Source organism: Pogoniulus pusillus, chromosome 16, assembly GCF_015220805.1.
Source record: "Pogoniulus pusillus isolate bPogPus1 chromosome 16, bPogPus1.pri, whole genome shotgun sequence".
NCBI lineage: Eukaryota > Metazoa > Chordata > Aves > Piciformes > Lybiidae > Pogoniulus > Pogoniulus pusillus.
Genome location: NC_087279.1, coordinates 25,507,930 through 25,535,796, shown reverse-complemented (window position 1 = coordinate 25,535,796; position 27,867 = coordinate 25,507,930).

Here is a 27,867-nt window from a genome sequence, read left to right as displayed (position 1 = left end):
TGGGTGAAATCTGACTTAACCCTTTCTATGAGCTCTCCATCTCACGATTGCTTAACAGGCTGCAGGCCCAATGATAATTGCTCTTTTTCTCAGCAGCCTATAATGATGCATTTTCAAGTGGTACACTATGCATTTAACATAATCCAGCAGCAATTTTGGGAATCGCTATGTGCTTGTTTTATAATTCTAATTCAATGTATCTGTCAATGTTGCTTTTTTTTTCTTTGCCCCAGACTTCATGATTATTCTTTTGTCAACAGAAAATCCCAACATTTTCCCTTCAGGGAAAATTCAAGGTCAAATGGAAGTTGGGATGGATAGAAAGCATATGATAGCAGAAACTATGAGGAGAGCACATGGCTGGTTTAGTCTAGTCTTTGTACTAGATTGTGTGAGCACTTCCTGCTAAAGTATATGTAAGAACAAATACCTGACTGTGTTTCATTTGATTTAGACAATGATGCCAATGTCATTTGGGTGAATACCTACAAGAAAAATAAGATAAGAGAGCTACTTAATGAGAGATTTAGTGGTTCAATGTGAAACATCACAATAGTAGTTCAAAGATTTAGAATGTGTTCTGATTCCCAAAACTGGAACTGCCCAAACCATGCTCTGCAATTGTATTTTATATTTTCAGTCAGCAAATGCCTCTTAAGTAATAACATCGTCTGATGCTGCATTATGGTATTTCAGCCTTTGGGTTAAAATACCAAGTCTGCATCCAGCTGTGTTGTCTCATACTCTTACATTAAGTTACACGTAAAGATTCTCAAAGGCTTTTAAATCAGACTGTGGCCAGCTGCTATTTATCATCACTAGGGATGGATTTCTAAGTCACACCTCTATGAAGGCTGGACTAGTGAATTGGTTTCCATATTGCAAAAAGAAGACCATTACCCATTGTCAGGGAGACTTTAAACAACTGTCTGTAACAGTTTCTCATAGCAGCCAGTGAAAACCTTTAGTAGAAAATATATATAAAAAATGTTTCTTGGCTTCAGAAGACTTTTGGGCTTAGGAGAACAGCTCATGCATTGCTGTGCAAAGTCAATGCTCTGTTGTGTGATGAAATACAGTATGAAAACTTTCACGTTCTTACAAAATGAACTACATATGTAGATTAGAAAATACCTTATTGTCCTACTTCGGAGCAAGGAAATCAAGGCCGTTGTCTGAAAACTGTAGCAGAAGCAGAAAACAAATCCACTTCTAAATGTGTGTTTGTCTCTTGCATGATGTCAGCGAAGGAAAGCCAGAGCAAAGCCAGTGTGTTGCATTGAGGATGAGGAGTAGGTACCCTGTAAGTAATCTTAGCTTTATGACAAAAGCTGATTGCTCCCAGGGCTGCATATGCTAAACCTCACAGGTTCCTTGGATCAGAGCTGAAGCCTGTTGCTTACAGTCTGAAGTATTGGTCAGCACTCCTGTGCTGCCAGTGAACTGAATTCTTAAATCTCCATGGTTGTCATTTCTCCCACACAGAGAATCCCTACAGACACTCAGGTGCTTAAAGGTGCAGCAGGCTGTGACTGATCCAGAAAAGTAGTGAATCCCCAGCTTGTCCTCACTTACTGCATCATGGCCTGGACCACACAGAAGTACAGATGCCAAATGTGCTCCAACCCCTCTGGGACTTGAAAGTTTAAAGCAAGGAAGCACACGAGTGATGGGAAGGTTCAGGGAACTGAACTGAATGTAGTCTCAAGTGATGCCCCAGCTACACAGCATGAAGATGGAAGGACCACAGCACCAACTACCCAATCTACAACTCACTCCCTAAAATATTTGTTGGAGCAAGTCCAGAGGAGGCCACCAAGATGCTGAGAGGGCTGCAGCAGCTCTGCTCTGAGGACAGGCTGCTGGGGGTCTTCAGCCTGGAGAAAAGAAGGCTTCCGGGAGACCTTGGAGTGGCCTTTCAGTATCTGAAGGAGGCTACAGGAGGACTGGGGAGGGACTATTGACAAGGTCTTGGAATGACAGGATGAGTGATGGGTTTAAACTGGCAGAGAGGAGATTTAAACTGGATGTTAGGAAGAAGTTCTTTCCAGTGAGGGTGGTGAGACACTGGCACGGGTTGCCCAGGGAGGCTGTGGCTGCTTCCTCCTTGGAGGAGTTCAAGGCCAGGTTGGATGAGGCCTTGAGTGACCTGTTCTAGTGGGAGGTGTCCCTGCCTATGGCAGGGGGTTGGAAGTGGGTGATCCTTGGGGCCCCTTCCAACCTAACCCATTCTATGATTCTATATAGGCATGATGATAGACACCCATTCAGCCTGTAAATATGCCTAAACCAGTGAGGAATGAAAAACTCTTGTGAATCTTGGTGTGTTTCTGCATTTTGTTAAGCTTTTGCCTGCACATCTAAACTCTCAGATGCTTTTGAATTCTGTCCCTCCAAGGGCAGTGCTGTTTGTTCAGCTTCTAGGCAGCTAGGATTCCTGCTGGTGTCAGCCATGTTAGTGCTTCGTCTACCTCTCCTCACTGCAGTCTCAACTCACTGCGGGTTTCTGCTGTCTCCTGAACCCTAGATCTATGTTACGAACAGTGACACATAAGCAGATATTACCTGCCTGCCCTACATCCATCTCCAGAATCCAGTGACCCTTTGCTTATGTCAGTAGAAACACTTAATGCCTTGTCTCTGTGGAAGTCTTCATCTATCAACTCCTTTTCACTAAAAAACACATGTCAAACCCCATCCAGGACTGTTTATATGCAAAGTTTATGAGACAAGTGCATCATTACTTGGAAAGTTAGTTAATAGCATTGACACCACTGCCCAGGAATGCCCATTACAGGGGAGAAGGAGCACAGGATATTTCACGTAATCGCAAACCTTGCTCAGGGGCACTTAGTTTGAATCTTTCCAATGATACCCACAACACTCCAATTAAACTGCCTGGGCATAGAGGAATTGCTTCTTGCTACTGCAAAATAGCTGGCAGAATTACAAAAATGGTGTATCAGGAAAAAAATGCAGTGTATTTTCAAGCTTTTGAAATGTCACACTCCTGGGCACCAATTTATCTGAGTTACATTGCAACATTACAAATAGCCAGCAAGGCGTACAGGGCCATTTTTCACAATAAAAATACTTTCCTAACTGCTATTTTAGTTCAGTAATGATTGTATAGATCTGTTTATTATGCATTTATATTTCCCCCTAAATGACACCTTACTGCTGGCAACGTACTGAAACAGAAGAAACTAATATTAATACGGCCAACCACTGGCTTCAGCATAAAAATCCTTTGGACTTCAGGAAAAAAAAAAAAAGAGAGAGAAAAAGGGAAAAACTCATAAGAAATCCATAAAGAAAACAAAAAAATCTTTCAGCTATTTTTCTAATTTAATATTGCTTCCAATTGTATCTGCTGTCTTCAGGATAACAGCCATTATGATCATAGTGAAAAGATTACATTGATTGCAGAGTGCCAGGAAAGCTATATTAAAGGTCAGTAAGGAAAAGTGGTGTATCTCTCAGCTGGAGCTGTGATTTAGCCTCTTGAGAACAATTCTGAAGATATTTCCATTGTTTTCCCTTGTATGTAGAAACACAGATCAGCTGCCATTTTTAGAAGAGCACAGCCAAAGCCACAGGGAACCTAGCTCTGACATGCTGTAATGCATCTCTCTTGCACAAATTATACAGCCTTTGAGAAGCTATTAGGCTTGGAAGTCCCATTTCTTGGAAACTTCCATCAGTAGCCCAAACACAGATGCCCTGCATCTGGCTGAGTTAGCAGGCTGTAAGGGCTGAAGCTGGGGTTCTGTGATGGTTTGGGGGTTACCCCGCCCCTCCCACACTTTGTATTTGCCCCAGCTAACTCAGACGGACCCTGGGAATATAGATGAAGCAATTTATTTACAGCTAGCAGAATTTACAAGCAGCTATTTACAATATATACAGTTATATACAGTTATATACAGAAATATACAAAGGATAAACAATACAGAAGCACAACTCCCCTCCCAGAAACCTGAGTCCCCAGGAGGGGCTTTCAAACCACCCCAACACCTCCCCCGGCCCTCTCAACCTTACCCCAGTTCTCAGGAAGAAAAGAGGTGCAGCCAAGAGGTTAGGGAGCAGGGTTAGTGGGAGCAGGGTTAATGAGATGTGTCTCGGTCTAAGGCAAAAGCAAGAGTGAAGGACAAAATGGAGAAAGTTTACTTCTTCTTCCCAGAGCTCTCAGTGAGACTGTGAGAGAAGTTGACATCAATTGTTTTTCATTTCACTGCCTGTTTTCTAGTTCTTTTACCAAAACATTCCAGCTTGCTTCAAACTAGCACAGGTTCCCAACCCAAATGCACGTGCTATAGTGGAGTGCTAGTTTGAGGCTATCTGGAATATTCCTGTGAGATAAATTAGATTATAGGTTGTGAAAAGGGAACAGTGATGATGTCTGCTTCACTCATAGGCTTGCTGAGATGTATAAAAACAAGAACGCAAACATAGATAACACAGTGGGTCTCTGCCGCAGCTGGTGCCTGTACTTTTCTCTCTGGCCTGCTTTCTGTGTAACTAATCCTCCAGACTCACCTTGAATGTAAAGCAAACTCTGGGATAAGGTAGAAAGGGTGGAAAGGGGGTGGAAGGGTGGTTGGGAGCCCCTCCTGGGGACTCTGGTTTCTGGGAGGGGAGTTGTGTTTCTGTATTACTTTTAACTTGTATATATCTTTATATAGCTGTAAATATTGTACATCTCTGTTTGTATACTGTGCTAAGCTGTGAATATAAAGCTTCAATCCTTATCTTCCATCCTTCTGAGTCTAGTCTGGGTGATTTCTATAAGAGTGGGGGGCAGGTAATGCTCAAACCGTCACAGGTGGTAGAACAAAACTCTGTTGCTATACATCTGCCTAATTCTCAGCTCTCTGTGTCTGATATATCTCTCAGAGGCATGCAGCAGCCTGTCTCACAATGCACACATCTGACTTTAAGCACAGAATATTCTCTGTGGTTGTGATGGTTTGGGTGTTCCCCACCCCCCCACACTTTAGAAATTTATCCAGACTAGACTCAGTCGGCTCTGGGAATATAAAAGAAACTATTTATTTACAGCTGGCACAATATACAAGCAGACATTTACAGTATATACAGTTATAGACAGAAATATACAAGTGTGCTAGTTTGAAGCAAGCTAGAATGTTTTGGTAAAAGAACTAGATAACGGGCAGTGAAATGAAAACAATTGATGTCAACTTCTCTCACAGTTACGCTGAGAACTCTGGGAAGAAGAAGAAAACTTTCTCCATTTTGTCTCTCTCTCTTGCTTTTGCCTTAGACCTGGTCACATCTCATTAACCTTGCTCCTACTAACCCTGCTCCCTAACCTCTTGGCCGCACCTCTCTTCTTCCTGAGAACTGGGGTAAGGTTGAGAGGGCCGGGGGAGGTGTTGGGGTGATTTGAGAGCCCCTCCTGGGGACTCAGGTTTCTGGGAGGGGAGCTGTGCTTTTGTATTGTTTATCCTTTGTATATTTCTGTATATAATTGTATATAACTGTATATATTGTAAATAGCTGCTTGTAAATTTTGCTAGCTGTAAATAAATTGCTTCATCTATATTCCCAGGGTCCGTCTGAGTTAGCTGGGGCAAATACAAAGTGGGGGGGGGGGGGGCGGGGTAACCCCCAAACCATCACATTTTTTAAATTGGCTTTCCCAACGTGGGGCTAGAGATTTTTGAGTGATTGGAAAATTAGCTCTGGGAATTAAGATGAAGCTAATCAAGCAGCTATTGTATTTGGTTGGTGCATTGCTCTGGTCTGGTTTTGTTTTCTTGACATTTAATTGGATAAAAGGTCAAATTGTTGCTTATTTCATTGATCTGGCTTATAATAAGGCTAAAGCTAAGGTTTCAGATATGTTCTGGAGCTGGGGTGATTTTATTCTTGGTTATGCTGGTTTTAATATCTCTGAGAATATTACCAAGGATATTACAGGAGCTCTGGTCAATAATGTGACACTCAATGGAAATTCTGCTTTAAATATGGCTCTAATGAGAGTTATTCAGCCTAAGACAGGAATTCCAACTGTTTGTATAGGCACATGCTCGTGTAAAACTGTTTTTCTTCTCACAGTTTTTAATATTTGCCTCATGATTTTAATTTTCATATTAATTTTGGCATTATTGGTGAAAAATTCAAAACCAGCTTCTGCAAGAGCTAGGAAAAATTCTGTGTCTCAGAAGCAGTCTCTTTCACAGCAAAACAAGGGAACACAGTTATCAGCTTCCCCCTTGCCAGCCTCTGCCCCTCCTTCTCCAAGTGCTGGGAACACGGCCAGTGTTCCCGCCACTAACATAAACAATGATAGCAAAAACAACAACAATCCACAGAGTTCGGTAGGAGCCTCAGGAGGACAGGCAGGTACCCAAATGTTCCTAGCAACAATCAAAACACGTCAGGGTTGGCAGGCATCCCAGGAGGACAGGCAAATAATCCCACTAATGCTAATGCTAATGCTGGTAACGCTAGCCCAGTCAGTCCAAATCCTAATGACACCAGCTCAGCCAATTCGAACCCCCAGCCAGCAGACCAGAACCAAAATCCTCCTGTTAAAAGCAAGGCAGATTTGAACTCACAAGCTCCAAGTCAGACCTCCAATAATTCAAACCCTCCAAGTCAGACTCCTGAAGATTCAAATCCTCCAGCAGACACATCCAAGTCTGTTGCTGCTCAGGCCCTTCTGGCACCTGCTAAGGCAAAAGCTAAGACAAAGAGTGGTTCGCAGGAGGATGTAAGAGACGGGACCTCTGGTGATCAGCAAGGAGAGGAGGAGGAGATAGTTAGTCTGTGAGACCTTGTAGATGTGCTGAGACAACAATACTCAAGTGAGAGGAGTGCTGTGAGGTTGGCTGCCAAGAGAGAGGATGGTTCCAATGAGTTTAGGAATGCTATGAGGAAAGTTCTGTTAGGCCCAGTACCAGCAGATCAACAGGTGGAAGAGGAGGTGGAAGATGATATCCAAGGCTCCAAGGATCCACTCAGAGAGGTCAGGGAAGTTAGGAAGGAATACACAAGGGAATCAGGTGAGCCAATCTTAAGCTGGCTAGTGAGATGCCGTGGCATTGGTGCTAATGCTCTGCAGGTGGAGACAAGTCTGCCAAGCAGCTGGGACCACTCACTAAGGAGAGTGGAGTGGACAAACACCTAGCAAGTCCTCTTGGTAGGGTTAGCTTGTGGACACGCCTTTTGTTGGCTGTGGCTATGAGATATCCTTCCCGAGATGATTTGCCATGGGCTGCCAAGAAGTGGAACACCGTTGAGCAGGAAATTAAGCTTCTGAAGGAGTTTGCTGTGAAGGAAGTGCTTTATGGAGATCATGGTACTCATGAGCCTGACGATATTCCTTTGGGAACAGGTCTCATGAAGAAGCTTATTAAGCTTGCTCCTTCATCCTATGCTAACATCTTGGCCAGCAAATTCCTATCAAGGAGTGATAATGGAAGATCTTTCACTGTTGGTGAATTCACTGATCAGCTCAGGCAGATAGAGGACAGCTTGTCACATTCTGGCCTAGTCTCTGCCATACAAACTATGACCACAGAAATTAAAGATACCATGAAAGAACTGAAGGAGGATCTCAAAAACATTACCAATCTGGTAAAGGATACCGTTCCTGCATCATCTGAATGGGTGCATGTTTCTGCCATCAGGAACAGATGCCCACCTCCTGCAAGGCAATTCCAGCCTAGGAGGAGACAAATTCCACCCAGACAGCAGCAATCACGTGCGTCACTGTGGATACTTCTGCGTGACACATACGGTGAGAACATGAACAAATGGGATGCTAAACCCACTTCAGCTCTTTCAAAGAGGGTCAAGGATCTGCAGAGTGGCAGAAACAGAGGCAATAATGCCAGGAAAGTAGCTGTCACTTCTTCAGCTCCTGAGAGCAATGGCAATTGTTCCAACAGTTGCAATTCCTCTCACAACAACACCAGTCATTGTGTACACCCCACATGCCATGTTCAGCATTAGGGGTGCCCTGCCTCCAGCCAGGAGGAGGAAAGGGATAGTGGAGAGAACCGAATCTATTGGAATGTATTCATTAGGTGGCCTGGCAGTTCAAGAGTTCGGAAATACAGGGCTTTAGTTGACACAGGTGCTCAGTGTACTTTATTGCCATCTAATTGCAAAGGAAGAGAGTCCATTTCTATCTTTGGAATCACTGGTGGATCTCAAGAGTTAACTAAGGTACAGGCTGAGATCAGTTTAACTGGTAAAGAGTGGAAGACACATACTATTGTAACTGGTCCTGATGCGCCTTGCATTTTGGGAATTGACTTTTTGAGACAAGGTTGTTTCAAAGATCCTAAGGGTCATAAATGGGCTTTTGGAATAGCATCTGTAGAGATTGAGGATGATAAATTGAAATTGTCTATTAGACCTGAACTTTCTGATGAATCTGCAGTTGTGGGACATCATGACATAGAGGACCTGGAAGTGCCAATTGCAACTCAAACTGTTCATCATAGGCAGTACAGAACTAACCGTGACTCTTTGTTGCCCATTCATCAGCTGATTTGTCAATTGGAGAGTCAGGCTGTCATCGAGAAAGCTCATTCACCTTTCAACAGTCCCATCTGGCCTGTGCGTAAACCTACGGGCGACTGAAGACTGACAGTTGACTTTCGTGCCCTCAATGAGGTGACGCCACCCATGAGCACAGCTGTGCCAGACATGCTGGAACTCCAGTACGAGCTGGAATCGAAGGAGGCTAAATGGTATGCAAGCATAGACATTGCTAATGCTTTCTTCTCTATTCCCATAGCAAAGGAGTGCAGGCCTCAGTTTGCATTCACTTGGAGAAGAATCCAGTACCAGTTCAATTGTTTGCCTCAGGGGTGGAAACACAGCTCAACCATCTGTCACTCAGTCATCCACAATGCACTGGAGAAAGGTAAAGCTCCAGAGCACATCCAGTACATCGACGACATCATTGTGTGGGGCCAAACTGCTGAGGAAGTCTTCGAGAAAGGTAATAAAATAATTGATATTCTGTTGCAAGCAGGTTTTGCCATTAAGAGAGACAAGGTCAAAGGACCTGCCAGAGAAATTCAGTTTCTGGGAGTGCGGTGGCAGGATGGTCGCCGTTACATTCCTCAGGATGTGATCAACAAAGTCTCTACCATGGCAGTTCCCACCAGTAAGAAGGACACACTTTCTTTTCTTGGTGTGGTGGGATTTTGGAGACTACACATTCCTGGTTTCAGTCAGATTGTCAAACCTCTGCATGATGTGACTCGTAAGAGAAACAATTTCGAGTGGGGACCTGAACAACAAGCAGCCTTTGATCAGATCAAACGAGAAGTAGTCCATGCAGTGGGTTTGGGACCTGTGAGATCTGATCCGGACATTAAAAACATTCTGTACACGGCTGCCAGTGACAATGGTCCAACTTGGAGTCTTTGGCAGAGAGCTCCAAATGAGACACGTGGTCGTCCACTTGGTTTCTGGGGACGTTGTTACAGAGGTTCAGAGACAAATTACACTGCAACTGAGAAAGAGATTCTAGCAGCCTATGAGGGAGTGAAAGCAGCTTCTGAAGTGATTGGAACTGAGTCACAATTGCTTTTAGCTCCTAGACTGCCAGTTCTTAACTGGATGTTCAAGGGCAAAGGTTCATCACCACATCATGCCACAGATGCAACCTGGTCTAAATGGATGGCTTTGATAACCCAGCGAGCACGAATGGGTAATCTTGACCGACCTGGTCTGGTGGAGGTGATCACCAACTGGCCGGAAGGCACAGACTGTTCCAAACCTCCAGAGGAGAAAATAACTCGTGCTGAGGAAGCTCCTCCCTATGGTGATCTCTCTGATCAGGAAAAGAACTATGCTTTGTTCACAGACGGTTCCTGTCGTCTTGTTGGGAACAAGCGAAGATGGAAGTCAGCAGTTTGGAGTCCAACCACGAGAGTTACCGAAACGAAAGATGGAGAAGGAGAATCCAGTCAGTTCGCTGAGGTAAAAGCTGTTCAACTTGCTCTTGATGTAGCTGAATGTGAGAATTGGCCTATCCTTTACCTCTACACCGACTCGTGGATGGTAGCCAATGCTCCATGGGGTTGGCTGAAGGACTGGAAGAAGAATGGTTGGCAGAGGAAAGGAAAGCCTATTTGGTGTGCTGATCTATGGCAGGACATTGATGCATGGCTGGAGAAAACTCCAGTGAAGGTGCGACACGTAGATGCACACATGCCTAAGAGCAGACCACTGAGGAACATCAACATAACCAGCAGGCAGACCAAGCTGCTAAGATTGCTCAAGTTGATACCAACTCTGAACTTGACATTGACCTTGACTGGAAACACCGAGGTGAGCTGTTCTTAGCTCGGTGGGCCCATGACTCATCTGGACATCAAGGCAGAGATGGAACATACCGATGGGCTCGTGATAGGTCAATTGACTTGTCCATGGATGCTATCACCCAAGTCATCTATGACTGTGACATTTGTGCTGCTATTAAGCAGGCTAAGCGAATCAAGCCCTTATGGTATGGTGATAGATGGTCAAAGTACAAGTATGGTGAAGCCTGGCAGATCGACTACATCACTTTACCTCGATCTCATTCTGGCAAACAGTATGTGCTGATGATGGTAGAAGCCAGCACTGGATGGTTGGAAACCTATCCAGTTCCACATGCTACTGCACGTAACACCATTGTTGGTTTGGAGAGAGAAATCATGTGGAGACATGGAACTCCAGAGAGAATCGAATCAGACAATGGTACTCATTTCAAGAACAATCTTGTGAAAAACTCGGCCAAAGAGCATGGTATTGAATAGATCTATCACATACCCTACTATGCACCAGCTTCAGGGAAGATTGAGTGCTACAACAGTTTGCTGAAAACCACCCTAAAAGCCATGGGGGGTGGAACTCTAAAAAACTGGGACAAACATTTAGCACAAGCTACTTGGTTGGTAAATAGTAGAGGTTCAGTAAACAGAGCAGGACCTGCACAATCAGACTTGGTCCAAACAGTAGACAGTGATAAAGTTCCTGTTGTACGTGAGAAGAATCTGTTAGGGAAAACTGTTTGGGTATTTTCTGCTTCGGGCGAAGGGAAACCTGTCCGAGGGGTGGTTTCTGCTGAAGGTCCTGGTCATACATACTGGGTAATGCAGGAGAATGGTGAAATCCAGTGTATTCCACAGAGAAATCTAACCTTAGCTGAGAGAGTTTAAATTCAGAGTGTCTAATATAGGTTGTTAGGAGTTTTCTGTTCTAGGTAACATCGGCGCCCAACACTGAGAGAATCTACGATAGAATCTATAGTACGTGAGCACGAACCCAACATCACCTGGGAGTCCCTGTTCTGAGCTTTTGAATCACCTACATCTGATTGAAGTGTGAACTGAACTTGTATATATTGTTTTAGTGTAAATATTGGTTTAGATTAGATTGGATAATTCTCAGCGATACTCTGAGCGAAGTGGACAGGGGTGGATTGTGCTAGTTTGAAGCAAGCTGGAATGTTTTGGTAGAAGAACTAGATAACGGGCAGTGAAATGAAAACAATTGATGTCAACTTCTCTCACAGTTACGCTGAGAACTCTGGGAAGAAGAAGAAAACTTTCTCCATTTTGTCTCTCTCTCTCTTGCTTTTGCCTTAGACCTGGTCACATCTCATTAACCTTGCTCCTACTAACCTTGCTCCCTAACCTCTTGGCCGCACCTCTCTTCTTCCTGAGAACTGGGGTAAGGTTGAGTGGGCCGGGGGGAGGTGTTGGGGTGGTTTGAAAGCCCCTCCTGGGTCTCAGGTTTCTGGGAGGGGAGTTGTGCTTTTGTATTGTTTATCCTTTGTATATTTCTGTATATAATTGTATATAACTGTATATATTGTAAATAGCTGCTTGTAAATTTTGCTAGCTGTAAATAAATTGCTTCATCTATATTCCCAGGGTCCATCTGAGTTAGCTGGGGCAAATACAAAGTGTGGGGGGGGGTGGGGTAACCCCCAAACCATCACAACAAGGTAAAAGGTAACACAGAAATACAGCTCCCCTCCCAGAAACCTGAATCCCCAGGAGGGGCTCCCAACCACCCCTGCACCTTCCCCCTGCCCCTCTCAACCTTACCCCAGTCCTAAAGAAGAATAGAGGTTCGGCCAAAAGGTTAAGAAGCAAAATGAGTTAGGCCAACGTGGTGGAGGGGCAGCGGCCCCAAAACTGAGGCTTCCCTATGCCTCTACATGCCTGGACATGTTCTTCTGCCAGGACGCATGAGGCAGCAAACAAATTGTGTAACACACACACGCCCAGCCCGTGTGCCCCTGGGGTCCGGGCAGGTAATCCCCTGCTGGGAGGGTCCAGGCATGTCTCTACTGCCTACTGGGGCAAGGTTTGGCTTATGGCCAACCTGATTGGTCATTTTAGATGTCCAACGAGCCACGAATCTCCGCCCAGAGTCCATAAAGAGGGGTGCACAGCAGCACCACGTGGTCAGACAGTCCAGACTGTTTACCCGTTCAGAAGCTTAGAGCATGCAGACTCAGCTCTGATCCACAGCAGCATCCTGCTGCCCTGACCTGCTTGCATGGCCTAGACACAGGATCAGGCCTTGCTCACTTGCAAGCACTACAGAGGCTCAGACCTCATGCATTGATCTCAAGGCGCAGTCAAGCTATCTGCGAATCCTTTGAGAAGCAGAGCACATTCATGCCTTCACCATACATATATGGGGAGCCAAGAACCCCCTACCTAAGCCTAGAGCTATCTTGATTTGTCTACGGAGCTTGTCTCCCTGCAGCACGGCATAGACCCTGCTAGCCTGGCATAAATACTGCTTGCCAGCTACTCTGTAAGTCTGGAAAGACCCAGAGCCAGCAGACCCTCAGACTGTCTGCAAACCTGCAAACACAGCCTGCTAGCTGCGAGACTGTGTCAGAGGCTACATGGACAGACCCTTCTCCTGCACCTGGGAATTCCTGCCAGCTGATCATCCCTGCACACAGCATCCAGAAGAAAAGGCAGCTCCAAGGCAGAGACTACTTCACCCCAGGAGAGAAGGTTAGAGAAAACTCTATTTAACCCAGAGACTGGGATCCCTTATCATTCCCTGCAAGGCGGGACAGACTCCTGCTGCAAAGACCCCAAGTACTGGGCACACGCTGTGACAGATTCCCAGGAGGGTGATTAATAATTAATACCTAAGAGCATCACACCTAAGCAAGCTTTAAACCTTTGCAATATAAGTTATCTCTATCTGAAGAGCATACACAGTTTCAGCCCTTGCTGGGCTGACACTAGAGTTGTTAAGAGGCATTAAGCCTAAGAAATCTTTCTCTCTGTCTATAATTGTTAATAATTTGATATTTCCAGTTAATAATCAATCCCTGTAAATATATCCCAAAGCTATTTTCATAACTTTGCAATACGAACCTGGATTTCATAGTGGTTGGGGGTGGTACAAATTTGTAAATATTAATTTTAATAAATAATTTTATAAAAAATCAAAACCACCCCAAATTAATTTCTCACCTCCCCCTCACAGGGGAGGAATAGAGAAATCCCCTCCACGACAGCCAAATGGAAGGTGAGGTTAGGGAGTAAGATGTTGCTCAGTCAGCAGCCCAAGCGAGAGTGAGAGAAAATGGCGAGAGTGTTATCTGATGTTATCTCCTTCCCAAACTTCTCTGCGAGACTTCTGAGGGAAGGGGACGTCACCACTGTTTTCCTTTCACAGCCTATGATCTAGTTCTTCTTACCAAAATATTCTAGCTAGCTTCAAACTAGCACACTGGTACCAGACAAAAATATATTGACCCATTTACACCTATACATCTAAAACACCATTTCTTCTTGCATTTGTCCTGGAGTTATTGAATAACAATTATTAATGATAAATTAGCATGCAGATGGCAACAGCATTAATTGTCTTAACAAACTGTGTGTATCTCACACTACTGAGGAAATGGCAACTCTGGAAAGTCAGGACTGCGACAGAACCACTAATGTTGAACTTCATGCTTTAATATATGTGTGAACTTTACACAGGTACTTTACTGAAGCCAGGGCTTGCAGGTGAGGTTAATTGATTCTAATACACTAGAACCAGCATATTTATCCACAAATGAGTTAAAAGTTGTATTTTCCTTAGTACTCAGTGAGACACAAAAGCAAATCCTGTGTCTCACTGAGAGCAGTTCTAACCCAATCAAGGAATGAGATACAGTTGATCATTTTCCTCAGACACACAACAAAGCTTGCTTTCATCCCAGCTCCTCTCACCACAATCATCTACCTGAGGTGCCTGTTGTATAAGCACAGCAATCCAGTGTACCCTCTGCAGTTCCTAGAAAAACTTCCCTATCACCAGGTGGTGGCTTATTCTATTTCCAATCTGAATTATGCCTGAAGAAGCCAGCATCTCTTTATCATATACAGCAGAAATCTAAACAGAAGCAACAAGTTAAACCTCAATTAAACCTGGAGAGTGTGAGTGCTTATGCGCTATGTCCAAGAACCAAATTTCGCTTTCAAAGGGAGGTTTGGGATATCTTTCCAGTAACTTTCTAAAAGAAGGAGTTGCTAAAGGAACAGCTTTGCCACTTGGGAAAAAGAAAAAAAAGGTTGATTTTCAAAAAATTAATTCCCAGCAGCTTGTTTGGAAGTGGGAGCAATGGAAAAAGAGCTGGTGTTTCATATAACACCGAAGCAAAGTGTTTTAGGACTCCTTAGCCTCCCCCTCTGACGTCATGCAGAGGTGAACAGAGATTAAAGTTAATAATTTTTACATTGTAATAAAAAAGTTTAAGTGCTAATAACTATTACTCACTCCGTTGGAAGGATCATAGCACAACACTCTTTGTCTTTGATTTTTAGAAGCTTTATACTACAACCTGGAGAAAAGGTTTATGCTTTATAAGGGCATAAAGTAATTCCATGCATATATTCTAAATGTATGCCTTAGCACAGAATGCTCCTTTGGGTGCACGTGTCCATAAACTGGACTTCAGAAAATAAACTCTGTGAAGCCTCCAGGTTAATTAGCAAATAGAATATATTGGAAGCAGTTCAGACCTCAGTTTGGTTTGTGAATAACATCTTTGTAACAGTTCCATTTTATTTGTGCTTTTAAACTATGTTTAAATGAAATGGTTTGAGGAATTAGAGGTGTTGCTGCAGGGAAACAGTGGGCCTGGGGAGTCTTGGGTTGAGCAAAAGCAGGCTAGAAACCACAAACCCACTGAATATTTTGAAGAGGAATATGGATGTGACAGAGACGCTATCAGAAGTTATTCATTTTATATCTTCCTAAACTGCCTTCTCTGTATTTGTGCCTTCTCCCTCTTGTTTTGCAGAAAGAAAACATCTCTGTGTAGCACAAGGGAAGCAGTTAAAGTCAGGATTAGGTGAGGAATATGAAGAGAACCACTGACCTGCAAGATCTTCCCATGGCTTTGAGCTCCAAGGCAGAAAGCTCAGATTATTCAGAGGGATGCTGAGGTTGGAGTATTCAGCAGACACCAGCACATTCACATTTGGAAATGACTCTTGGAATAGTAACAACATCTTGGGTTTGGTGCCTGCTAATCTCTAGGGACTAAGGCTCTTCTCTGACTGGGGACTGACTTCTCTGACTTAGTTTGAGCCATCACCTGACTCACAGGAAAAGCTGTTTAAACAACATTCTATGCTGGGTTAGGAACTGGCTGGAGGGCTGAGCCCAGAGAGTCGTGGTGAATGGTGCCACATCCAGCTGGCAGCTGTCACTAGTGGTGTCCCTCAGGGATCAGTGCTGGGCCCCATCCTCTTTAACATCTTCACAGATGATCTGGATGAGGGCATGGAGTCAGTCATCAGCAAGTGTGCAGATGACACTAAGCTGGGGGCAGATGTGGCTGGGTTGGAGGGCAGAAGGGCTCTGTAGCGGGACCTTGACCGCCTGGACAGATGGGCAGAGTCCAAGGGGATGGGGTTCAATAGCTCCAAGTGCAGGGTGCTGCACTTTGGCCACAACAACCCCATGCAGAGATACAGGCTAGGGTCGGAGTGGCTGGAGAGCAGCCAGACAGAGAGGGATCTGGGGGTGCTGATTGATACCCACCTGAACATGAGCCAGCAGTGTGCCCAGGTGGCCAAGAGAGCCAATGGCATCCTGGCCTGCATCAGGAATGGTGTGGTCAGCAGGAGCAGGGAGGTCATTCTGCCTCTGTACTCTGCTCTGCTTAGACCACACCTTGAGTACTGTGTTCAGTTCTGGGCCCCCCAGTTTAGGAGGGACATTGAGATGCTTGAGCATGTCCAGAGAAGGGCGACGAGGCTGGGGAGAGGCCTTGAGCACAGCCCTATGGGGAGAGGCTGAGGGAGCTGGGATTGTTTAGCCTGGAGAAGAGGAGGCTCAGGGGTGACCTTATTGCTGCCTACAGCTACCTGAGGGGTGGTTGTGGCCAGGAGGAGGTTGCTCTCTTCTCTCAGGTGGCCAGCACCAGAACGAGAGGACACAGCCTCAGGCTGTGCCAGGGGAAATTTAGGCTGGAGGTGAGGAGAAAGTTCTTCACTGAGAGAGTCATTGGACACTGGAATGGGCTGCCCGGGGGGGTGGTGGAGTCGCCGTCCCTGGAGCTGTTCAAGGCAGGACTGGACGTGGCACTTGGTGCCATGGTCTAGCCCTGAGAATTGTGGTAACAGGTTGGACTTGATGATCTGTGAGGTCTCTTCCAACCTTGTTGATACTGTGATGCTGTGATACTGTGAACTATGTGATGCTGAAGAAGCCCAAAATGAACTGCTTACACGTTCTTGCCCTTTTATCTGCTAGCACTGAGGGCTAACATACCAGCATGCTAATCCTACCAGAAGTTGTTAACACTCTCTTTGAGTCTCATTTTATCTCTTTGATCATAGACTACAGGTAAAATCTTCTTGTGCAAGGCCTATGTTTTCCCCAAATTTGGATAAAGCAGGCCTATGGTTTCACCTAATATGGTCAGACTTGGATAACTACCATTCTGATTGGTTATTCTGTGTCCAAAGGCCCTTTAGTCTTGGGCTACATTGATAAAAAGAGAGAGATGCAGGCGAACATAATGTGCTCTGCTGTTGTATTTGTGTCTGCTGCCATGCTGCCATGCTAACCTATAAGCTAGCTCTGCCACAAAGTAACAAACCCTGATACCTGGGATTTATTTGCCTGGAAACTCTACTGTCATGAGTTTACCAGGAACAGGCTCTATATGCCTGCACATGATCAGCCTGCATAGCCAGCATAATATCATGCTAAAACTGCACATTGCAAGATATCCTGCCTGCACCTGAAAGTCTCCTGCCAAGATGGGAAGTTTTGGAGGGATACACATCACCCAGAGGAGCCAGGATAAGGTCAGAGATCATCTGCCTCCTTTCACCAGTACTCTGCGAAACCTGAGTAGAATCAGAAGTCTCAGTGCTGACAAGACAGCAACAGAATTCCTTGAAAACTTTTGGGCACTGCCTGAAGCTGTAGCTAACACTGCCTCCTCTAATTCACCATTGCCTTCTGCCAGAAGCAGAAAGAAGCTCCTTCAGTCCATCTAGTGGGCAAGCAGTGTATTGACCACAAGTGGTGTATTGACTGCAGGAACCTTCTCTTCCAGTTCAATTAATGTTTATATATTCTTGCAAGTTATTTCTAGATCTGATTATTGCTCTGTAAAATGTTTCCATGACCTTGCAAAGAACCAATTATTATTAAAATTAGTGATTGGAGGTAGTGAGACTTCTGAATATCCAAATGAATAAACAATATTAATTTTGGGAAAATATCTCACATTAATTAATTACCCCCTCCATAACAAATGGGACCTTGAAAAAAAATCTTTCCTTCTGATAAAGGGACCAAGTTAGACAATTGCCTATGCCCATTGAATCAGTGCCAACCAACCCCCTAACCCATCTTCTGCAAAGTATTCCTCCAAGAATATTACAGAACATGACAGGCTACTTTTTTCCTTCTTTATTCTTTTCAATACAATTTTGAACTTCTGCAATTTTATTCAACTCACAAAATCTAGAGGACATGCCAAGAAAATAAGCTGTGATAAAGGCTGCCTACTTTACCTACCAAGTGATGGGAAAGACATCGTTATTTGTTTTATTAAGCAGCACCTAATTAAAAGTCAATATACAAGAATGCAATGGAAGCTGCATAACTAGTCAAATGTTTTTGTCAATGACATTGTCTCATTCATAGACAATCAGCAATAAAACATTTGCTTTCAACATTATCTGCAAAATTATTTGTATATTGTGACAATACATTCGTGTGGCTTTGGGTCATCAGATAAACAGCCTCAGGCAAAGTTCATGGGAAGGTGATCCAGCCCAGGCACTGCGCTATTCAGGGACAATAAATTATAGTTTACTTCTTCAGGTCTCTAGCACACTGCACAGAAATGAGTTTAGTTCCTTTGAGAATATCTGTCACATCCAAGCAGGGAAGAATACCTTAATAGGTTGTGCCCATTTCATAATGCATACAAGATAGATGTCTCCAGAGGAGGGAGAGGAGGACTTTTGTGTTTCGAAGTTTCTGAGCAGAAGCTTGTTAAGAAAGTTGGCAATCAATTATAGAAACTAATCCACTCGGTGAATTTCCAGTGCTTGTTGGCAACGTGTGGGACAGTTTCATTAGCTGTAACAACACACGTGCCACTCCCTGCCCTAGTCCTCCTTCACTCTAGCGAGCACAGCAGCCAGTTTTCAAAGCCTGACGGCGAGTCCATGAGTGGCAACCACCCGAATCAAAGGAAACAAAGCCAGTAACCCAAAGGATTTTACTTCCAAAGGGATTTAGAAGGAGGGGGTACCTATTAGTCCTAGTGCTTGACAAGGGCACTGTGGGAGGATAACAGATAGGAATGGGATGCCTGCAAGCAGTTCTTCAAACTGCCTGAAAACATTTCCAAAAGGAATTGCTGGTGCTAAGAGCAACAGTCTTCTTTCCCCTTCTTGTTTGGGGTGCCAGTCGTGGTACAGCCCACAGAGATGCGGCGTGAAGCCAGAGCCAGCCGGCTCCCAGATGGGTTGGAAACAAGCTAAAAAGCCAAGCCTGATTTACAGAGCTCAGGCTGAGATCTTGATCTGACCTGCTCACTGCCTGGGTCAGTCTGAACCACACTCTGAACCAGTCGGTCTGAACCATGCGAGAGGCTCTGCACCTCTCATGAGTTTGCCTTGTTCCAATGAATTTTTTTGTTGTTCTTCGGAGCAGAAATGAGGAGGTGATTTGACATTCAAACAGCACAGGTCTGCAGCTGCAACCTCACAAAAGATAAGAGAAATATTGCTGTAAAGTAAGCACCAGAATGTGTTTGCACTTTGAGCAAGGACATAGCTACTGACTATGCAGTGTTACAGCACTGGGCTGATGGACCAGATCTTCTGGGAAGGGACTATGGAGATGGGAGAAACCATAGGAACTGAGCAGGCAGATAGACCTCCTTTGATTCCATTATTCCTTCCACATTGCTATTTGCTAGGCTGCAGGAGTGCTGTGCTGATATTACAACAGTGCTAACTTGCCACAACAATACTTACAGCCTGAAGAACTTTGCAGACCTGCCCCAGCTGTCCCTGAGTGACACAGTGAAATGCAAACGTGCCAATGCATTCAGGAGAAGTAATGTTTAATTTCTGTATCACAAACATTCTTAGTCTACTTTAGGAGAACAATTTCCCTCTGCGACCCTAGCTGGGCAGAATCCATTTCAGAGTCATGTTGAATGCAAACATACCGGAGCTTTGAAAACCTGCTGGGCCTGAGGCATAAAGGGCTGAAGAAGAGAAAGTCAAAAGAGATGCTTGATTGCCTGTGTATAGAGCAGTGACAAAGCATCAGCCTCAGCAGCCATCCTCCCTTTTTAGCTTTCTGTATACCATACAAAAGTTTACACTGAACTGCAATAAATTGCTTAGATCCTTCTCCATTCCACGTCTCTACCCCTGCACTGGCTGCACTTACACCATCCCTTGCAAAGACTTGGCAAACACTCCAGTCGAAATAAGAGCAGCTTGAGTAGAGGAAGCTCACTGGTTTGCTCTGTGGGCCATGCATAGCTGCACTCTCATTAAAGCTGCAGGAGACATTTCACCCAGATGAAGTCATCAGGAGTTTGGCACTGGATTTCATGACTGTGCTACAGCCTTCAAAAGCAGTGGTTAATATGTCAGCACCCCCAAACCTGCGGAACCAGAAATTTCTGCTTTGGAGGAGATTATATCACAGGTGGATTAAGAAGCCCCTCCTCCCAGTTACTTTAACAAGGATGAACTAACATGAACACAGTGACTGTAGCCTGTTTAGCCTGGAGAAGAGGAGGCTCAGGGGTGACCTTATTGTTGTCTACAACTACCTGAGGGGTGGTTGTGGCCAGGAGGAGGTTGCTCTCTTCTCTCAGGTGGCCAGCACCAGAACGAGAGGACACAGCCTCAGGCTGCGCCAGGGGAGATTTAGGCTGGAGGTGAGGAGAAAGTTCTTCCCTGAGAGAGTCATTGGACACTGGAATGGGCTGCCCGGGGAGGTGGTGGAGTCGCCGTCCCTGGAGCTGTTCAAGGCAGGACTGGATGTGGCACTTGGTGCCATGGTCTAGCCTTGAGCTCTGTGGTAAAGGGTTGGACTTGATGATCTATTAGGTCTCTTCCAACCTTGTTGATACTGTGATACTGTGATGCTGTTGCCCACAAAGGGTCTTCACACGACTTAGAGATGCTTGCAGACACAACACTCACCACCTCTGGATCAGCAGGGAGCCCACTGCTGTGTTTGGTACATGTGCTGCTCACGTGGCAGGCCTGCTCTGTTGCATGCTGAATTGAGGTATCCATCCCAGAGCAGGTTACACTCCCTTGCCCCAGCCTCTGTGCAACGCTTCTCAGCTGCACTGCAAACTGTGCAGCCCCACAATGTGTGCAATAGACCTGAGAGAAGGAGCAGGTGTTGATCTGTTGGAAGGTAGGAGACCCCTGCAGAGGGACCTGGCCAGGCTGGATGGGTGGGCAGAGGCCAATGGGATGAGATTGAACAAGGCCAAGTGCAGGGTTCTGCACTTTGGCCACAACAACCCCAAGCAGTGCTACTGGGTGGGGACTGAGTGACTGGAGAGCAGCCAGGAGGAAAGGGACCTGGGGGTACTGGTAGACAGTAAACTGAAGATGAGCCAGCAGTGTGCCCAGGTGGCCAAGACAGACAATGGCATCCTGGCCTGCATCAGGAACAGTGTGGCCAGTAGGACAAGGGAGGTTATTCTTCCCCTGTACTCAGCACTGCTCAGGCCACAGCTTGAGAACTGTGTCCAGTTCTGGGCTCCTCAATTCAAGAGAGATGTTGAGGTGCTGGAAGGTGTCCAGAGAAGGGCAACAAAGCTGATGAGGGGTCTGGAACATAAACCCTATGAGGAGAGGCTGAGGGAGCTGGGGTTGTTTAGCCTAGAGAAGAGGAGGCTCAGGGGTGAGCTCATTGCTATCTACAACTATATGAGGGTACATTGTAGCCAGGTGGGGGGTGGCCTCTTCTCCCAGGCAACCAGCAACAGAACAAGGGGACACAGTCTCAAGTTGTGCTGGGGAAAGTGTAGGCTGGATGTGAGGAGGAAGTTGTTGGCAGAGAGAGTGATTGGCATTGGAATGGGCTGCCCAGGGAGGTGGTGGAGTCACCGTCCCTGGAGGTCTTCAAGAAGAGACTGGATGAGGCACTCAGTGCCATGGTCTGGTTGACTGGATCGGGCTGGGGGATAGATTGGACTGGATGATCTTGGAGGTCTCTTCCAACCTGGTTGATTCTATGATTCTATGATCTTACCACCATGATGACAGAGAGTACTGTTGCTTTCCCATTGTGTGCATATGACAACACTGGGAGAAAAGTTCTTTGACATAAATTTTGGCTCTCTGAGCTTCTTCCAAGATTCACTAAAGGGTTCCCAGGCCTGACAGTTGACCATTTTCTTATCCCACGTGTACTGAAGACACCAGACATTTTAAAACTCTGGGGGAATTGGTGAACTTTTATGGCACATTCTTCTTTTCTGCAAGCACTCAACTATTTTAGAGAAAACATATTTTTCAGAGGTGTGCAGCAGTGATTTGGCATCTTTATGCTAAAACTAACTCAGTTTATGGTGCTACCTTCTGGCTGCTGCTCATGACAATGTAGAGTTTGCAGTTACAGGGCATTATGAAAGGGGAGGGCCGCAAGAGGGTGTTAACAGCCTCTTTAGGATATGAAGCATCATGCAGTACACAGATTTAAATTCAGGTGCAGTGTAAGGTCAGCCTTGAGTTGTATGTATAATATGTTTGTCAGGCACCCCATGTGTAAAGCTGACAGCTCTAACCTAGTTGCCACAGGCTGTTTTTACACAGTTGGGTATATTATGTCTCTTTGACTTCAGTGATGTACCCTTGAAAAGAAAATTGTTTCATTTTGAGGAAACTTGGACTGCCAGGGTCTGCTGCAGTAATGAAATAAAACATAAACTCCCTAGGTAAGAAGGCTATTTGGAACTAATTAACATCAGCTCATGCCACAGTTACACACAATGCATACCAGTAAATAACAATAATAGAACAATGAAACTTGTATCATCCAGCTTTGTCTTTTATGCAACCCTGGCACACGTGAAGTCTGGCTCTGCTCTACGACATTGGAAATGTGAGCTCAGTGCTTGGAGTACTCCAGATTTCAGTGAGCACTCGGTGCATGGATCCAAGAGCGGTGCACTGAACCAGCTCTGTACCTCCTGCAGCACCTGAACCTTGTGTTTCCTGTGTGATCCTGCAGCAAAGAGTGCACCAGGAGAAAGGGGCTAAGTTCCCACTAAGAGCTTTAAGATACAAGCTTTTTACCACCACCATCTTGGGGATCTGTGAAGCTGCAGCCGTACCTATTCCCAGCTGATCCGCTCAGAAGTAAGTTTTGTTGTCTCTCTTTTACATTTTATTTGCTAGACTGGACTAAAGAGCTTGGTCATTGAGGGAAACATGAGCAGTCCAGGGCAGAGGTACTGTTCCAGTGCAGGCTCAAACACTAGGCCACTTCTCTCCTGCAGCAATCCTGCCTTTCAGAAATGAAAGGATAGTGGAAAGAGAAAAGATAGCTCAGAGAGAGTACGTTGATGAAGAAATGAAGGCACACAGTAGCACTGCAGCTTGGCAAAGTCATATAATGGGATCTGGGCCAGAAATGTTTCCCAATCTACCACCTCAGCATAAAGTCCATGCTTACACCACAGGCAGCTGCCAGACTGAAATGGAGGGAACATTTTACAACAGTTGCAGAAATGACAAAGGTGTAGGCTCTGAAAAGATGAGGACTGACCAGTGGATGCTGTCTCTCCATTATGCCCTACAGCTTTCTTCCAGAGAACAACAATGCTGTTTCAAATCATTTCTCCCTCACTTTCGCAGAAGAAATGGATGACAATTTATCAGGCCATTGCACACTGAGATAAAAAGACCAGCTCTTGACAGAGTGGTTTGATGATACCAACGTTGTTTTTTTATGAGCACACTTGGGAGGTAGATTCTCAACTGGTGTAAAACAAGATTCAGTAATGTCATCTGGAAATATGCCAATTTACACCATCCACAGGTTTTGCAGCTTTTTTCTACTTATGTAAGTGTTCTTGATATCTTTCAGTCACCTCCCTAAAAAGTACAACTCAGATCCAATATTTATCATCCTTCTATATTTCTTATCTTCATTGTAAATTGGGTAAAACAATAAGAAGCTGTCTGCAGAGTAATCAGTTGCTATAGTAAACATTACTTCAGCACACAATGCAGTACTTATCTCTCTTCTCTTTAATTAAATCTGGGGTATATGCTGGCACTTCTCTATGCAGAGTTAGTGTTCCACTCACCAACCAGAAATTTATCTCTTCTGGTTAACTCTTTGGGTTTAGAACAAATTAGGAAAGAAGTTAAATTAGCCTGGCCCAGGTGATTTGCTTGTCTCCCACATCATGGCACACCAGCCATTTGTGTCCCTTGGCACCTCTGAGATGCAGAATCTGCACTACTGCTCTGAACCAGCAAACTTTGGCACCCAGTTTTAACGATGGGGGAAAAAGCACTGATACTACCTAAGAAAAGCAGCTTTTACAGGACTGCTTGCCTTCTGATGATAGGGAATATTCCAAGCCTGAGTTTTTTAACTGAATATATGAATATTTAAGTTGGGAGGATTGCATGCAGGAATTATGTACCCCAAGTGAAGTGCAAAAGCATGACGCAGATAGTCACAAAACAGATGTGAGGCTGATGATGTCGAACACTCAGATGAGCAAATGTTTGGGTCTGAACTGCTAACATGTACAGATGTGTAAAGTAAGTGTCGGTGTTAAAGTATGGACCACTTGTTCAGCTGGTCCAAATCCCTGAAAGATCCTTCTCCACCAGAGAGAAGGGTCAGACTTAGATCCATAAGGTGCCTTGTCCTACAGTCTGAAAAGAAAGGCAGTACCCTGTCTTCAGGTGGTGCCAGGAGAAGTGTAGTCAAAAGCAAGGTCTTCTACCATTGAGAAAGCACCTGGAAAGGAATTTTAACTGAAGGCTTCAGCTGTTAAACTCAGGCATTGCTCAGATGTGAGATGCCCAGGCAGGAGTGCCTAACAACTCTTTTCAGTGAAGTCTTTCTGCTCCACTTCAGAGAAGCAGCCCAAATAGTGCAATACTGTACTCAGTGTACACAGCCTAGAAGCCAGGATGAAATCAATGCAAACGAGAGATACTTCCAGCTATTATTCAGATAGGTTTAGGACCCATTTAGCCCGTAGATACTGCCAAGCTTGGCTCAATATTACGCTTGGAGCACAGTTTGTTGCTGAACTCATGGCTTCCAAATGCAGTGCTTGACCCTGAATGATCAAAAAATGGTTCATTAAAAGCAGTAACAGCACAGCACTATTTGTAAGATGTTGCCTGCATTTTGATCAGTGCTCTGTGCAGATGCAATGCTTTCCTTGTGTAACACTCACAACATCCAGCCACTCTGCAGAGCTAGTGTACAGCCTTGGTACACAGCCATGGCAAGCATTGTGTTGTTTCACAGTTCTATGGCAGGGCCCTTGGGCACTGATCTAATTTCACTGCATCCCAACAAGACATCTGTAATATTCTAGCACAACCTACAACTGAGCTGGAGCGAGAGCAGCCACCACACTATGGATATAGCCTTGTCACTCCAATTCCTTACGCCTCTTTTCACCAGCAAAGTCTCATCTTCCCTGTCTAAGAGTGTCAACCTAATAACCAGGAAGAGTCTTGACAATGGAAGTTCTATGGAAAGTGAAAAGAACAAACTGGAATGATGAAACAGAAGTTCTCCTTCCTGACCCAACCTAAGGGAGTGGACAAGAAGGGTATAAAATGGTGCCTTGATTTGCAATCTGAAGGAAGATCAGGAAGCCACATTGTTCAATCTTTGTAGTTGCAGCGCTTTAAAGTGGCATCAAATGTGACCCAAAGTTTTTAGATGATGAGACCAAAATGAACTAAAGATTGAAAAACTCATTGGTTCAAAAGGTCACAGCTCAACTGAATTGATATTTGGATGTGCATTTTTTGGTTTCCATGAAAATAATATTTCCCATAGAGAGCAGCCACTACCAAAAAAATGAATACTAGTGAAGCATCAGAAATACAAGTTTTGACAGGAATTTTTCCATGTACTCAAACAGAAATGGGTTATAGTGTACTTAAGAATTAGCTCTGATGCATTTGCTGTGATGCTACAAAAACAAACAGCCAAACCACACAGCACACCAAGAGTCCCTGCACATCGATTTTCCATACCAAATTCTGCTGGTATTTGTTTTGTTCAAATCTGTTATGGATTCCATAATGTCTGTCCAAGAGATAAAAAAAAATTAACAGGTACTAGAATTGGTCAGCAGAATGGACAATATAGTGAAACCTCTTTGGAAAGGTTTCCTGGAGTGGAAGTCCCTTTAGTTAAGCATCCCTCTCATCTGCCTTCTTCTTTTCTCCCCTTACTAAAAGCTTTTAAAGGAGAAAGAAAAATACCACAGATGGAGGTTTCTGCAAGAGGCTGTGCCACCTGTGCATTTCAAATTGCATTTCCAAGCAGTTTGCTTGGCCAGTAGTGGAATGAAGGAGGGAATACAACCCTACACCATCTTTCCTTTAAGGACCTCAATGTGTTACAGAAGCATAAATTAATTAAACCACATAACACCTGGAAGAGGCAGGTAGAAGATCTGGGACTACTTTAGCTGTCCTTGAGCACAAGCCAACACAGCTGTTTAATAGTAGATTGCAACAGTATATTTGTGAAGGGAAAAGGAAAAGAATATGCCCAACAAAATACTGAAGGGAATTTAATGCAGATTCGTCTGTTATTCTTACCAAAGGGCCCCCCAAACCCTCTATTATTCATAGATACCCTGGGCCTCTGTTTGATCTCCCATCAGCTTCTCCATAAGTCAGTGCTGACTGCAGTACTGAGGCACAGCTTCAGCAACAGCTCACAGACAAGAACTCCTGATTCTGAAGTCAATTAGACCCTCACCCAGAACTCTGTACTGCACCTGATTCTGGTTTCTTGTTATCTTACTGGTAAGTTGCAGACCAGCTTCTCGTCTCAGCTGCAGCACCTCTTTTTCTCTGCAAGAGCACTGGCTCTGGACAATGGAGACAGTGATTAGTATCTGCCTCTGCAGGCTATCACTTACTTATTGTCCGAATAACCCTTACAGAAGTTTACTTCAGTAGCTAAGATTTCACAATGGTTGGGAAGAAAAAAGTAAATAAAATTAGTCTTCTTTATCAAGATTTAGATTGTCCTCATGCTCCTCATTCTTTGCTGCATCAGGTGAAAACTGGATGATCTCTTTCATAAAAAACACACTGAATTGTAAACTGTACTGCACACTCACAGGCACATTTTGCAGCTGCCAAAATCGTTCTCCCATGATGCCAAATAATATTCCTTGTCATTTTTACTTAGGACAGTATATTAAGCTAACAAATCTGTTGATAAAATATTGCATAATGGAAAAGGAAATGTGTTTATTTTTCTAATAACTTCCATGTTTTTTAATCAGTTCAATGTGAATTCGATACAGCCAATCTTCTCTTGGTACTGCTTCCCTTATTGCAATCAATTCTTCAAAAGGGAAGGAAACAATAACAATAACTACAAAAAAGAAAAGAAGATAATTTAAATGTCTGAGTTACAATCAATGGAAATAATTCCACAGCCCACTTCCATTCCTGGGAAACTGGCTAGGGGTCTGCCTTCACACCTATGCAAAGGTGAAAGTTCCCAGCACTCAGAAGTGACACCTCTTTGATAGCCATCTGTGCAGTCCAGAGTCCGGCCAGTTACCATGCCTGTGGTTTCTGCTTTTAGCATAATGAAGACACAACTCTTCTCTGGCTGCCTAAAGCGCTTGTGATGGTTTCTTAGTCCCCTGTGGTGGCTTCATAAGCAAATGCAAAATTCTTTCCCAAATTTGCATGAAAGCACTACAAATTTTAGGAGTTCTGTTTGTAATTTAACAAGAACCTACAGGAGATGTGAAGAGCTTTCACAGTTCCCTGTGGCTGGAAAAAAAGAGTCAGTCATGTGTTATTTGGTATGATGATGTCACAGCACAGTTGTTAAGCACCAAACAGCCACAGATCCACTCACCTAACCACAGGAATCACTGGAATGTCTGTTGAACCACAAGTGATGAGAGACAGTGTGCTGCCAAACTTGGTGCCTGTCCAGATACAACCCCTTTGTTATTAGAGTGATTTACAAATAGCCATAACTATTACAGAATCACACAGAATCACAGAGATACTCAAGGTGGCAAAGCCTCTAAGGATCACCAAGTTCAACCTAGAACCCTACTCTACAAGATTCACC